Below are 13,652 nucleotides of genomic sequence, written 5' to 3' on the forward strand. Positions count from 1 at the left end.
GGTGGTCCCCTTCCCAAAGGTCACAGCCACTGACCAACCCCACAGAGCACAGTTTTACATTGGAACGCATAGTTGCCCTGCATGAGAGTTGACTGGAAGACAGCTTACTTGTTTTATTATTGTCTGAATACTTTGCTAGAGAGACAGTTTTGACCTTAAGTGGGTAGACACTTATGGTAGAGTGCCTTAGCTTTTAAAACCTGACTCCTCCACTTCATAGTCTGTAACCTTTATAATCTTGGATGAGAATCACTTTCGCCTTTAGCTTTTTCGTCTGTAAAATGGGGCAATAAGGTCCCAGTCTCATAGGACCAGTATGTGAACAAAATGGGTTACTACAGTGACAAATCATTGGGACTGCCTTGTACCAGGTTTTGCAAGTTGTCCACTTTTGACTTGTATTCTATCACTCTTGTTAGTGAAAAATATTTTGTCTTGCATCACTGACTGGTTTCTACCTCACACAGGTTCTGACTTTCACACCAACAAAATAAGGAAGTTAATTTTACATTAACTTTTAGCATGAAAAAACTCTCCACCATCCAATCAAATGCTGACTCACAGTGGCCCCCTGTGGGTTTCAGAGACTATGGAAAGTCTAGCCTTTCTTCCTCGGAGCTGCTGGTGGTTTTGAACTGCCAACCATGCAATCACAGCCCAACACCTAACCAATACACTGATTGGACTCCCTACTTCTAGCATACAGGCAACCAAATCAATCTGATAATGGACACTAAAATATCAAATAACCTAATTTGATTTAAATGGCCTATAGAGGACTGTTCATACAGAAGAAACATTTTAAATATAGAATAAAAAGCTGTACAAATGTAAGGCAGTATGTAATTACCAAATAAAATAATCAAGGTCTTGGTGTGGTGTAGTCTGAAAATCTCAGTTCAAATATAGACTTTTAGCTTCTTTTTTTTTTTAATCTTTTTGAGCAGGGTCAAGTTACTTAGCTTCTCTCAGTCTTCTTTCGCTGCATGTCACGTGATTTCTTCACCTCGTTTATGTGAACCTTAACTGAAATGAAGTGTGTGCTTAGCAAAGCCTGTCTCATACTGAACATTCTCAGGTTTGTACTGAATAATTTAAATATTACATTAGTTGATCATTACATTACATGATCAAAAGTTGTGTCCGAGGTCATCAGAGCTATTGCTTACAATGAGATTTAAGAAATTTTGCCCTGACATTCTACTAGTAGAGACTCACCACCACCAAAAGCAGCAAAGGAAGGCAACTGCCGTAGAATTCATTCCAAACCATGGTGACCCCATAGTGCACGGTAGGATTTCAAGGCTATAAATCTTTCAAACCTCCAACCTTTTAGTGAACAGCTAAGCATTTTTAACCACTACGCTACCAGTGCATGCCAGATTCCCACCAAACCTTTAGGAATCAAGTTGGTTGAGTGCTCCTGTGAATGTTGTCTTACTAAGATAGGCAAAATGAGAAACATCGATATCTGTTACTCTTATACTGGGAATAGAAATCCTTGAGGTTAATTCTAAGTTAATATTACGATTTTTATATTTGTAACTTTACTCTTGTCTGACTAACACTTAAATCTTTTGGCAAGTGTTCCTTGAGCAAAGAATTGATCTTTAAATGGATCTAGGACGATCGTTGCTTTCTATGTTTTTAGTTAAGATTATTTTATGGTTTATATATTGTAGTAAACAATGAATTTAAATTTTGCAACTTTCAAGTATTTTCCGATCTATGATTTTATTCTAAGCTTGAAAATATTACTATATGAATAGCTACTGCATAGAAAGTATACATATTCTGGGAAAATAATGTCAGCAGCAGAAAGTACATTATAATTTCGTTTTCCTAACTATGCAGTTATTGAATTGTTGACATGCTTTAGACTTTTACAGTGGGATGTATTCTTACTGTTAAATGCATTATGCTGCTGTTGTAGTTAACACTGGGCTGCTAGCCACAAGGTCAGCAGGGGAGAAAGAAGAGGCTTTCTACTCCCATAAAGGGTTACAGTTTTGGAAACCCACAAAGGCAGTTGTACTCTGCTCTATATGGAGTCGGAATCAACTCAGTAAGTGGGACTGAGTTGCCTGTTGTACTGTTTTCCCATTTCAGACTAATTGGGAGGACTTAATTATATATTTTCATATTCAGAGAAACTCACTTTTGTTTTCAAGAGTATCTGAGTAATTTGAATCGAAAGGTGACTGACAACTTCAAAAAGACTATCCTGGGTCTTTAATGAACAGATAACTCCCATTATCTTCTCATTTATCAGCATATTTGAAGTCCCTGAGTGGTGCAAACCCTTGAGTGCTCACTGTTCATCTGAAGGTAGAGGTTCAAGTCTACTAAGAAGCACCTTGGAAGAACTGGAGGTCTACTTCCAAAAAATAGCAACCATTGAGAACTCAAATTAGAATGTGCGTGCCCACACACACACACATAGACATTAGAAATTAAAATAGTCTCTTTTTCCCCTTTGAGAGATACATGTCTAGTTAATAGCCCCCCACCCCCACCCCCACTTCTCTTCATAAATATAACAAAATTCTATTGATAAAGTTAATGTATTAGGGGGTACCCAAAAAGAAACCGGAATTGTGCTGGGTGAAGTGAAACTTTCATAGTACCCATTTTCCCCCCACGCTAGGCAAACATCAAGCACTTTGCTCTGAATTAGTGTACCTAGTGGTCACCTGGGAAGGTTCTCTCCGGTCACAGTGAATTTTTTCATAAAAGCAATTTTGCTTCAACCTTGTTTTTGTGATGGCCGATTTAAGAGAACAACGTGTGGTTGTGAATTTTTGTTTCTTGCTCAGGGAAAAGTGGTGCAGAAACTTGTGATGTGGAACATAGCTTACAAGGAAAACCTCAAATGTACGAGTGGTATTCTTGTTTCAAAAAAGGTGAAATGTCAATTGATGACAAACCTCATTTTGGAATGCTGGCAACTTACCAAAAGGATGAAAATGAGGACTTGTAGAGCATTTGGACTTTGTTCCATCACGTCAAACCATTAATCAAGCTTTCTATTTAGAGGTTATGAAAAGATTGCATAACAGTGTGTGACAAAAAAGCCTGATTTGTGGCAGACAGAAGACTCATTTTGCCACCACGACAATGCACCTGCTCACGCAGACATCTCACTGTGCCAGTTTTTTGGCAAAAAACAGCATGCCTCTCTGTGTCCATACACTTTACTCGCCTGACTTCGTTCCATGTGACTTCTTTTTGTTTCCGAGAATGAGGAGGGACATGAAAGGACAGTGATGTGATGACATAGAAGAGGTGAAGAAATAAACGAGGGAGTTGCTGTCAGCCATCCAACCAGATGAGCTCTTAAACTGTCATTATACTTCTGAAATATGCAAATATTTCTTTTAAGATATTTCCATCTTCTATTGCTGCCTCAATTAAAATTTAGTGGTAACTACAAATCATACATCCAACAATAGTTATTTCTATAGCACCAAGTTAAACAATTTTCATTTGATAGCCAGATTATTTTAGGCATCATAGTTGAAAAATGAGTACTGAATTTAGGTTTGAATCTTACGTTCATAGTTGTCTAACCTGGACTATATAACATTATACATGATATATAACATAATCTTCCTGAATGCTAGTTTCCTCACGTTCCAGGGGGTTTCCAAAATTCATGGGCAAATGGAAGGAAAAGATAACGGAATTTTTCTACAAATATTTTGAAACCCCATAAAATGGGAATTTATTTATCCAGCAAATGTGGAATATGCGATCTGGAGTACCGACAGATGGGTGTAGGACTTCGTAATTACCAAGCATGTATTACTGAGTGCCAGGCACTGCTCTAGGGGTAGGAACTGAGAGGGCAATTAGTTCATCTGCTCCTGGGGTTTACATCCCATAGGAGATAGCAGGTGACAATGGACATAATAGTGACTCAACTAATGTCATTCTCCCTTCCTTTTCATAATCTTAAATTTCTTGTCTGTAATCTTCACAGTTATTTTGAGGGTATTTTTATTAATTTAAATACTAAGAATCCTGCGCTTTTACTATGTAAAAAAAATTGGGTGTTTTGGGGTTTACAGTATCATATTTGTCTCTTTTCAGTCATTTTTATCTATTTGAATGTAAAATAATTGCTTATAAGCTAGAATCCATCTCATTTTGAGAAATTTATGACATAAAAGATCAGAGTTCTTCACTTTTGGATTGTCCATAAACGTGTTAACTTTTCACTGATCCTCGATGTGAAATATGCTCAGACTAAATTAAATGCAGCCCCAAAGAAAACAGTCTGCCTGGAAGAATTTTTAAATTGGGTTGGCCCAATTTTAAACCAACAGTAAATATACTCTGGCATATAAAAATGTTGCACCGCCCTACTAATGTTCTAATACTCTACATTATTAGAAAGGAGATCTTGGGTGATACTAAGCATTTAATAGATTAGAGAAATCCAATGTGTTCTAAATTCTGGAAGCATGTAAACGGAATCATATTACCTTCTCGGGCATTGATTCTCAAACAAAGAGGGAAGAAAGGAAGGACAGCCCAACACCTATCCTACAGTGCCACCAGGGCTCCTTTAGTGACTGTGTGTACCACCCAAATCTCTGCCATTTGGCCCATCCCAACTTACAGCTACCCTCCCGAGGCTTCCCAGGGCTATGAATCTTTATGGAAGCAGAAAGCCTCCTCTTTCTCCATGGAGCAGCTGATGAGTTTGAACTGCCAACCATGCTGTTAGCAGGTCAAGGAATATAGGACCTTGTCATGGTTACTGCAAAACCCTTCCATTTTTGAAATGATGAATCTGAATAATGAAACTTGTCCACACGGTTTTATTTCGGAGCCAAGAGTGTTTAGTGTGAGCATGTACACTCACAGTTACTGTTAGGCAGAGTTCCTAGATACTAACTTGTGAAGAAGTAAAAGTTTTCACTATCATAGCAGTTGAAAATCTGAAACAGCAATATGATCCTACTTTAAGTGTAGCTACACTGAGCTATCACCATGGAAGATAACCCACACATTGCGAACAATGAGCATCTGTGCGAAGAATGGAGGGGAACATGGTACAGATAACTTGTACCTGGTGTACCTTAGACTCTGGCCATCTAAATACTAAATATAAAACCTTCTTCCTAGTAACTGAAATACCTGTTATCTACTTCCCCCATTTTTTGTTTTCATGGAAAGTGACATTTCAGAATAAAATTCTGGCAGTAGAGGTGCTGCACCTACTAGACTGGTTCATTGTTTCTGAACCTTTTCAGTGCATACAACTAAGAAATAGCTGATTTTAAAACAAAGAAAATACCAGCTTATGAGTTTTTGCTACTCCTAATTGTAATTAAGTATTACAAGGTTTTTACCACAAAATGTCCAGCTTACTATTGTGTCTTCTTACTTTCACAGTAGGAATTCTTGGTCCCAGGGGCATGAGAAATGAGTATGCCATGGTCATTAATGTTCTTTATGCCCCATTATACACATGATAGTCCCAGAGTAATATTACCAATGCTATTACACTTTATTGCCTCAGTGTTATCATTATTGAATATAGTTAAATCTTTTTTGCATATACTTTGCTCATTCTCATTTCTATTTTTTAAAGAATTTAAAGTTTTTAAAAAAGCAAAAAAAATAATTTAAAATTACAGAAAAGTCACAGTAGTTCAGACTTCAAGTATACTCTGGATCCTATTTGTTATAATTTAACTATTAATTGATTGATTATCTCTTTACATCTTACTTGCTTTTCTTCCTCCTCGCTACCCTTCTCTTTATATACACAGACTTTGCTTTTTATGATATTTTATTTTTTTGAGAACCACTTAAGAGTAAATTGTAGACATAAAGCCCTGGCAGTCCTCAGTGATTCAGTGTATATTTTCTAAGACAAAGACTCCCTTACATGACCATCAAATGAGGAAATTAACACATAAACCTTCAGATTTTTCCAGTTCCCCCGGTTATGTCCATTATGGAAAGATGGATTCATGTTGTAGTTGGCATAATGGTCCTGTTGGGTTTCTCTCTTGTGGGAGAAATACCTCGTTCCTTGGCTTTGCACCAGAAAGAATTCACACCCAAGCCTGGTTTGTGATTCAAGTGAGTTTTATAAAGATTAGAAGCAGTTTCAGGTGTTACAGTAAATAGAATACAAGCCAGACAGAGGCCGTGGCAAGGTTGAGTGGGACCCTGCAGAGCTGAACTGTGTGGCAGCGGCTGGGAGAGAGAGCCAGAGAGAAAAGTTTCTGACTTTTCAGGCCCTCCCTCTTGGGGGAGGCGTGGTCGATTGTACTGTTTGACCCCATTGGCTGAATTAAGCCCACCTGGCTTAGATGGGGTCCCACCCAGGTTGACTGGCTTCCTTTCTCAAAGACTTGAATGTGTGCAAGCTCTCCAGCTTTAAAGAGCTTTCAACGTCCTGTAATGAGGGAGGGAGGCTTTGCCATGTAGAGGGACAACCCTTAGTTCTCCAGATAACGTGTCATGGATTGAATTGTGCCTCCCCAAAATGTGACACTTTGTGCCATGGTTCTCAGTGGTTTGAAGTTATGTAGTGATATAATTTGGCAGTTATGTAAATATAGTGGTCCTCCATGATGTGACCAGCCAGTCAATTATTAGAATGCAGTACATTTAGTCAGGTCCCAGTTTTGGAACTTACCAGAGAGAAGCAAGCAGAAAAGAGGGACCTGCTATCACCAAGAAGGAAGGACCTGGAGCAGGGTGTATGCTTTGGACCTGGTGCAGGAACCTTTTAGATCCAGGGAAAACTTGATAACCGGCACACACAGAAATCTCCAAGGGTTCTTGACTGACATGCTAAAAAAGAGGCATCCACAGAGAGAAAGCCTTTCCCTGTAGCTGGTGCGCTGCATATAGACTTCTAGCCCCACAAGCTGTGAGAAGAAATTGATGCCACCCATTTGTGGTGCTTCTGTTAACAGCAGCGCTAGATAACTGCAACAGAATGCGGTGCTCCAAGGAGTGAAGCAAGTTCTAACGGATGCCTAAACTACAGATGCAATTTGGGAAGTGGGTAATGAATAGAGGCTAGAGGAATTTTATGGTGCCTAATTGTAAAAGCTTTCCTTTTTATTATGAAATTATGGGAGCTAGGGTATGCATATTATGTATATTTCTGTGTGAGCATATATAATTCTGAGTTATTCAGTGCTGCTACAACAGAAATACAACAAATAGATTTAACAAACACAACAAATGGATTTAAATTTATTTTTTCACAACTTAAGCTAAAAGTATTAATTCAGGGCATTGGTTCTAGAGGGAGTCTTTTTTTTTTCTGTTGGCTGTGGGAGGAGGCCCTTGTCTGCTTTGTGCATCTGTGGATCTGAGATCACTTCAAAATCCCCATGTATCTTGGTATCAATCTTGCCCTGGGTGTAGGAGGCAGGGGCACTAGATCCAAAAGAAATGCTTCACCTCTGACTTTTCTTTCTGGGTGGTACCGAAGTCCCACTGATCTCTGTGTCCTTGTTTAATCTCTTTTATATTTCAAAATAAATTGACTCAAGATACAAGCTAATCCTATAAATTGTATCCTGCCTCATTAATACATTTGCCTCTAATTCTGTCTCATTTATATTATGAAAGTTAGGATTTACAATACATAGGATAACGAGATCAAATCACAATGGAAGTTAATCGCTAATGCTGAAAAACTTGTCCAAGCCAAGTTGACATGTATTTTGGGGTGTACAATACAATCTATAACGGTGGTTCTCATCCTGTGGGTCGTGACCCCTTTGAGGGTTGAATGACCCTTTCACAGGGGTTGCCTGATTCATAACTAGCAAAATTAGTGATGAAGTAGCAATGCAAATAATTTTATGGTGGGGGGGGGTCACCACAACATGAGGAACTGTAGTAAAAGGTCGCGGCATTAGGAAGTTTGAGAACCACTGGTCTATAACAACATTTATATTAATTTCAAGTATGTTTATTTTTATATCTGATATATAAGCAGATCTGTACATGTGAGGATAAATCAAAATATATTGCTACCAAAATCAGAAACTTTACTAAACAAAATTATTACATTACCAAGTTATTGTTTATATATACTCCATCTAAGTCTATAAATGTCCATACTCTTGATTTATACCACATCAAAACGGGAGTGTTGGTGTCCATCCTGGAGGGATGAAAACTGATTTTCTTTTCAATGTCCTTTGACATTTAGGGAATAAAAGGTCTGGAGCAGGCATCCTCAAACTACGGCCCACGGGCCACAAGCGGCCCGCCAGGTGTTTTTGCCCCATTTGTTTTTTTACTTCAAAATAAGATATGTGCAGTGTGCATAGGAATTTGTTCATAGTTTTTTTTTTTTAAAACTATAGTCTGGCCCTCCAACGGGTCAGTGAGGGACAGTGAACTGGCCCACTGTTTAAAAAGTTTGAAGATCCCTGGTGTGGAGGGTCAAGGTCAGTATTGTAGGATGAGTAGAGTAAGATTTCCCATGAAACCCTAGGGCAGCCCTTGAGGAATGAGCAGGTGCATTGTGATAGAAAAAACTTCCTCAGTGCAGCTTTCCTGCCATTTTTCTCACCAGTGCAGGTTTTAATTTTCTTAAAACGTCTTCTTACTAAGCCCATATGATTGTTTCATGTTCTTTCAGAAAATCTATCAAAGTTACCCCTTTGAAGTTCCAAAAATACAGTTGCCATAACCTTCTGAGCACCTCTTTCTAGAATTTAACTGACCCGGCAGATCTTGGAAGCTGCTGCTTTGACTGGACCTTGCTCTTTGATCATGTTGGTTATTCCAAGACTCATCCATGGCTATTATTGTTCCATAAAATTTTCTACATTAGTTCAAAACTTACTTAAAAAACTAACGGAAAGATCATTTCTTGGAACTAGTTGATCAAGTTCATTTAATGCTTTTGGAACTTCTGATAAAGTTTTGTGTCAACTTGACTATGCCAATTGCTTGGCAGTTAAGATGCAGTAATTCCCCATTACGTGTCAGGAGAGACCAGTCCCTGGAGAAGGACATCATGCTTGGGAAAGTAGAGGGGCAGCACAAAAGAGGAAGGCCTCTATCATTTATATCATTAATTTTATTGGAAAATATCTTGGTGCTGTTCATCAGCATTCTTAAATATGTGATTTTTTCCCAAAAAATATTAATTTCAACTATTGTTTTTCTTATATCGGAAAAAAATTCAACTAATGCTTTGATTTTCTTTTTTCAGGGATCCAACTGTATGCCTGTTAGATCTTCTGTATCTATAGTACCTCACTTTCTCTCAAATTATTTTTAATTAAAGATAAAAAATTATCCTCTTAATCTTTCCTTTAACACATTTTATCCTTTTTTATTCTTTGATTATTCTAGGTTCTTATTTGTGAATAGTTTTTATTTATTTCTTAATCTTTTCTGAGTTCTATCCTCCATGGATAAATAATTTTTGTGTCTTTCTAATTCAGGTTTATGCTATTCTTTCATATTATGTATTCTTAAGGTTTTTACTGCACGTTTAGAAATAGTTGGTTATAGTATTAATCTGTCTTGTTGGTAGATCTTTGTGTTCATTGTCTTCAAAGATTTGTGTTATCTTTTCATATAGTAACTTTGTGTATTATACTTTGACATTTTTCCTTTCCCATTTTTATATGTGATGTTATTTTAGTTAAGTTTTCTAAATATACGAGCATCTTCTCTTTTGTGTACATTACAACACATGAGATCTCCTCACTGCTTTATCCTTCCCAACTTTTATGCCATCTTCTCTTTTCCTCCTCCCCTCGCCCCCATTGCTCTTGCCCTCCTCTTTGGTTTAGTACTCATCAGCTTCTCCTTGTCATGTCACTGTTCTGGAAGGGAGTTCTTAGCGTATTCAATTTTGAGAGTTTTAGTATCTACACTGTTCATTTTCTTGAGGACGTTTGCATTCACCTGTCGGTTAAATGAGCAAAATTAATTCCTTCTGAACACTCTTTTCTCAGTTTTGCTTGATAGGCTAAATATCGGGCCCTCCTTGGTTATTTTGTGACTCTTCTGCTCCCTGGACTGGTGTATGCCCCATTAATGCCCTGTGACTGCCCACACAAATGCTAGTGCCCACACAGATCTTGGAGCTGGTGTGACTTGCCTCCACTTTCTAGTATTTTGAGATGTTGCCTATGACATTTTGACTGTGTTATTTAGTTATTGTGCATACTATTTTGAGAGAACTTGGGAAGCTACTGCCCTAATCATCTTTCTTTTTCTTTCTTTTCCCCTAATCTTTCTAGATAGTAGTGTTTCATTTTTTTAAAGTTGGTTCGCAACATTACAAAATGTTTAGTATTTAAAAGTATATAATATTAAAAAATGTTTCATATTTCAAAATGTGAAACATTAAAGATGTTGCATCTTTAGAAATTGTGAACCACTATCCTGGACCATGTAGAACTCTTCTCAAAATTAGCATTGTGATTGCTTTAAATTAGGACTGAACTACAGTTAAAAAGTAAATATATCAAAAATATTTAGTTTATAGCTAAATAGATTGCTTTCTAAGTGAGTGCCTTTCTTTGAGCATTTGTTTGCTGAAATTTACCAGGGGTAAAAATTTAAACGCATGTGCATCAAAATCTGTCTCTGTGTCCAAGAGAGCAATATGCAATGGTGGCATATTGTTGTGATTTTCGGGAGTGGAGAGTGGGAATCTGCCTTTTTCACATGTGTAATGTTGCAGGGCAATCTGGTTAAAATATTTTGTATAATCAAGTTGATTTAAGTTGTAGATGACTTAGTGAACCGAATATGCCAACTTGGCAGGGGAAAAATGCTATGATACTAAGGGGGGAGGCATCAAGACATTGATTGGAAAAATTCAATGATCTTTTCATTCAGTTTTTTTCATAATGTAAGTTTTCTTTGCTCAGGAAAATGTTCTAAACAAAATATCTTTTTTTTTTTAAGCATCAGTATTATCTTGTTTACTTCCGTAGCAATCTGTTTCTAATCTGACTTAACTAGATAACCTTTCACATCATTATAGTGAGAACATTTTTTTGCCTTAGGCCTTTTTATCCCCATCTTCTTGAAACTGCCTTTATTCTTGAAGTAATCTTCCATTTCTGGATGAAAGCTTTCTTGCTATGCTGAGCAGAATTGCTAATAAACTCTTTTTCTGAGTTGAAGTAGCTTTGCTATGTTTATATTTGGTCTCTTGATTTTGACGTATTTAACTTTTTTAACGTAAATAACTTGAAAAATTTTCATTGCTGCATATTTTTTTCTTGATATGTTTTTGTCTTAGCAAAGGTTTTTTACAACAACCGTAAATAATAACTTCTGTTTCCTTTTGGTTAAATTTGCCTTTGAGTAGATTCCAACTCATAGTCAAAGCATATGACAGAGTAAAAGACTCGGATGAGATAAAATGAGGTGCTTTAGCCATGTCATCAGGAGGGTTCAGTCCCTGGAAGAGGACATCATGTTTGGTAAAGTAGAGGGGCAGGTATAACTATTGTGAAGATGGCACACAACCAGTCAGTGTTGGTCTTTTGTAACCAGGTTGCTATGTTGGTGGCACCTAACAAGAACATCAATAATAATTTCTCACTAAGGTAGCAATACTTTTAACCTACACTTAAATTTATTTGTAGCTTCTTTGAGATTTTTACCTAGGCAGTCATATAATTTGAAAATAATTGTTTTTGTTATAGTAGTTGTTGATAGGTGCCATCCAGATGATTCTGACAATCATGACCTTATGCACAACAGAACAAAACACTGCCCAGTCCTGCACCCTCCTCACGATTGTTCTTAAGCTTAAGCCCATCATTGCAGTCTCTGTCAATCCAGCTCCTTGAGGGCCATCCCCTCTTCACTGTCCCTCTACTGAGCATGATGTCTTCTCCAGGGACTGGTCTCTCCTGACAACATATCCAAAGTACGTAAGACAAAGTCTTGCCATCTTTGCCTTTAAGGAGCACTCTGACAATACTTCTTCCAAGTCAGACAGACTGATCTGTCCTTTTAGCAGTCCATGGTGCGTTCAGTATTCTTCGCTGGCACCACAATTCAAATGCATCGGTTCTTCTACAGCTTTCCTTATTCAGTGTCCAGCTTTCACACACAAAGGAGGCAATTGAAAATACCATGGCTGAGTCAGGCATATCTTAGTTCTCAAAGGCATAGCCTTTGTTTCCAATACTCCAAAGAGGTCTTGGGGCAGCAGATTTACCTACTGTGATGTGTCTTTTGATCTCTTGAGGACTGCTTCCATGAGCATTGATTGTGAATCCAAGTGAGACACAAGCTTTGATCATTTCAACCTTTTCTCCTGATGTCACCTATTGGTCCAGTTGTGAGGATTTGTGTGTGTCTTCTTTACATTGAGTTGTACTGAAGACTACAGTCTTTCAACTTTATCAGCAAGTGTTTCAGTCCTTCTTACTTTCAGCAAGCAAGGTTGTATCATGTACAGATCACAGGTTGTTAATCGCCTTCCTCCAATGAAGATGCCGCATTCTTCTTCCTATAATCTAGCTTCTGTGATGATTTGCACCGCATACTGATTGAATAAGTATGGTGAGAGGATACAACCCTGACACACACCTTTGCTGATTTAAAATCATGCAGCATTCCCTTGTATTGTTCAAACAACTGCCTCTTGATTTCATGTACAAGTTCCGAATGAGCACAATGAAGTATTCTGGAATTGCCATTCTTCTCTAGGCTATCTGTAATTGGTTATGATCTACACAGCCAAATGCCTTAATGTATAGTCAAATAAAACACAAGTTAGCATCTTTCTGGAATTCTCTGCTTTCAGCCAAGATCCATATGACATTCGCAATGATACTTCTTGTTCCACATAATCTTGAGTCCAGCCTGAAACTCTTTCCGCTCACTGTCAATGTACTGCTGCAACTGCTGTTGAATGGCCTGCAGCAGCGTTTTGCTTGAATGCGATATAAATGATGCTGTTCTGTAATATGAGCATTCTGTTGTGTCACCTTTTTTGGAATGGGTACAGTATGTACCTCCTCCAGTCAGTTGACCAATTAGCTATCTTCCAAATTTCCTTGCATAGACAAGTGCCTCCAGTACTTCATCAGCTTGTTGAAGCATTTCAATTGGTATTCCCTCAATTTTTCGAGTGTTGTTTTGAATGATGATTTCAGGGCAGCTTGAACTTCTTCCATCAGCACCATTGGTTCTTGCTCATATGCTACCTCCTGAAATGGTGGAATGTCAACTAGTTCTTTTTGATACAGTGACTTTGTATATTCTTTCATTCATTCTATGTTTCCTGCATCATTCAGTATTTGACCCATAGAATCTTTTAGTATTACAACTAAAGCCTTGAATTTTTTTCCTGAGTTCTTTCAGTTTAAGATATGCTAAGCCACAACCACTGAAGACAAAGCGGGTGAATAAGCAAATGTGGTGAAGAAAGCTGATGGTGCCCGGATATCAAAAGATATAGCGTCTGGGGTCTTAAAAGCTTGAAGGTAAACAAGCGGCCATCTAGCTCAGAAGCAACAAAGCCCACATGGAACAACATATCAACCTGTGTGATCACGGGGTGTCGAACTGATCACTGAAGACAAATGGGTGCATAAGCAAATGTGGCGAAGAAAGCTGATGGTGCCCGGCTATCAAAAAGTATAGCGTTTGGGGTCTTAAAGGCT

The sequence above is a fragment of the Echinops telfairi genome, unplaced genomic scaffold (assembly GCF_000313985.2).
Source record: "Echinops telfairi isolate 266 unplaced genomic scaffold, ASM31398v2 ScPeMD7_7468;HRSCAF=8506_0, whole genome shotgun sequence".
In the NCBI taxonomy this organism is placed as follows: Eukaryota; Metazoa; Chordata; class Mammalia; order Afrosoricida; family Tenrecidae; genus Echinops; species Echinops telfairi.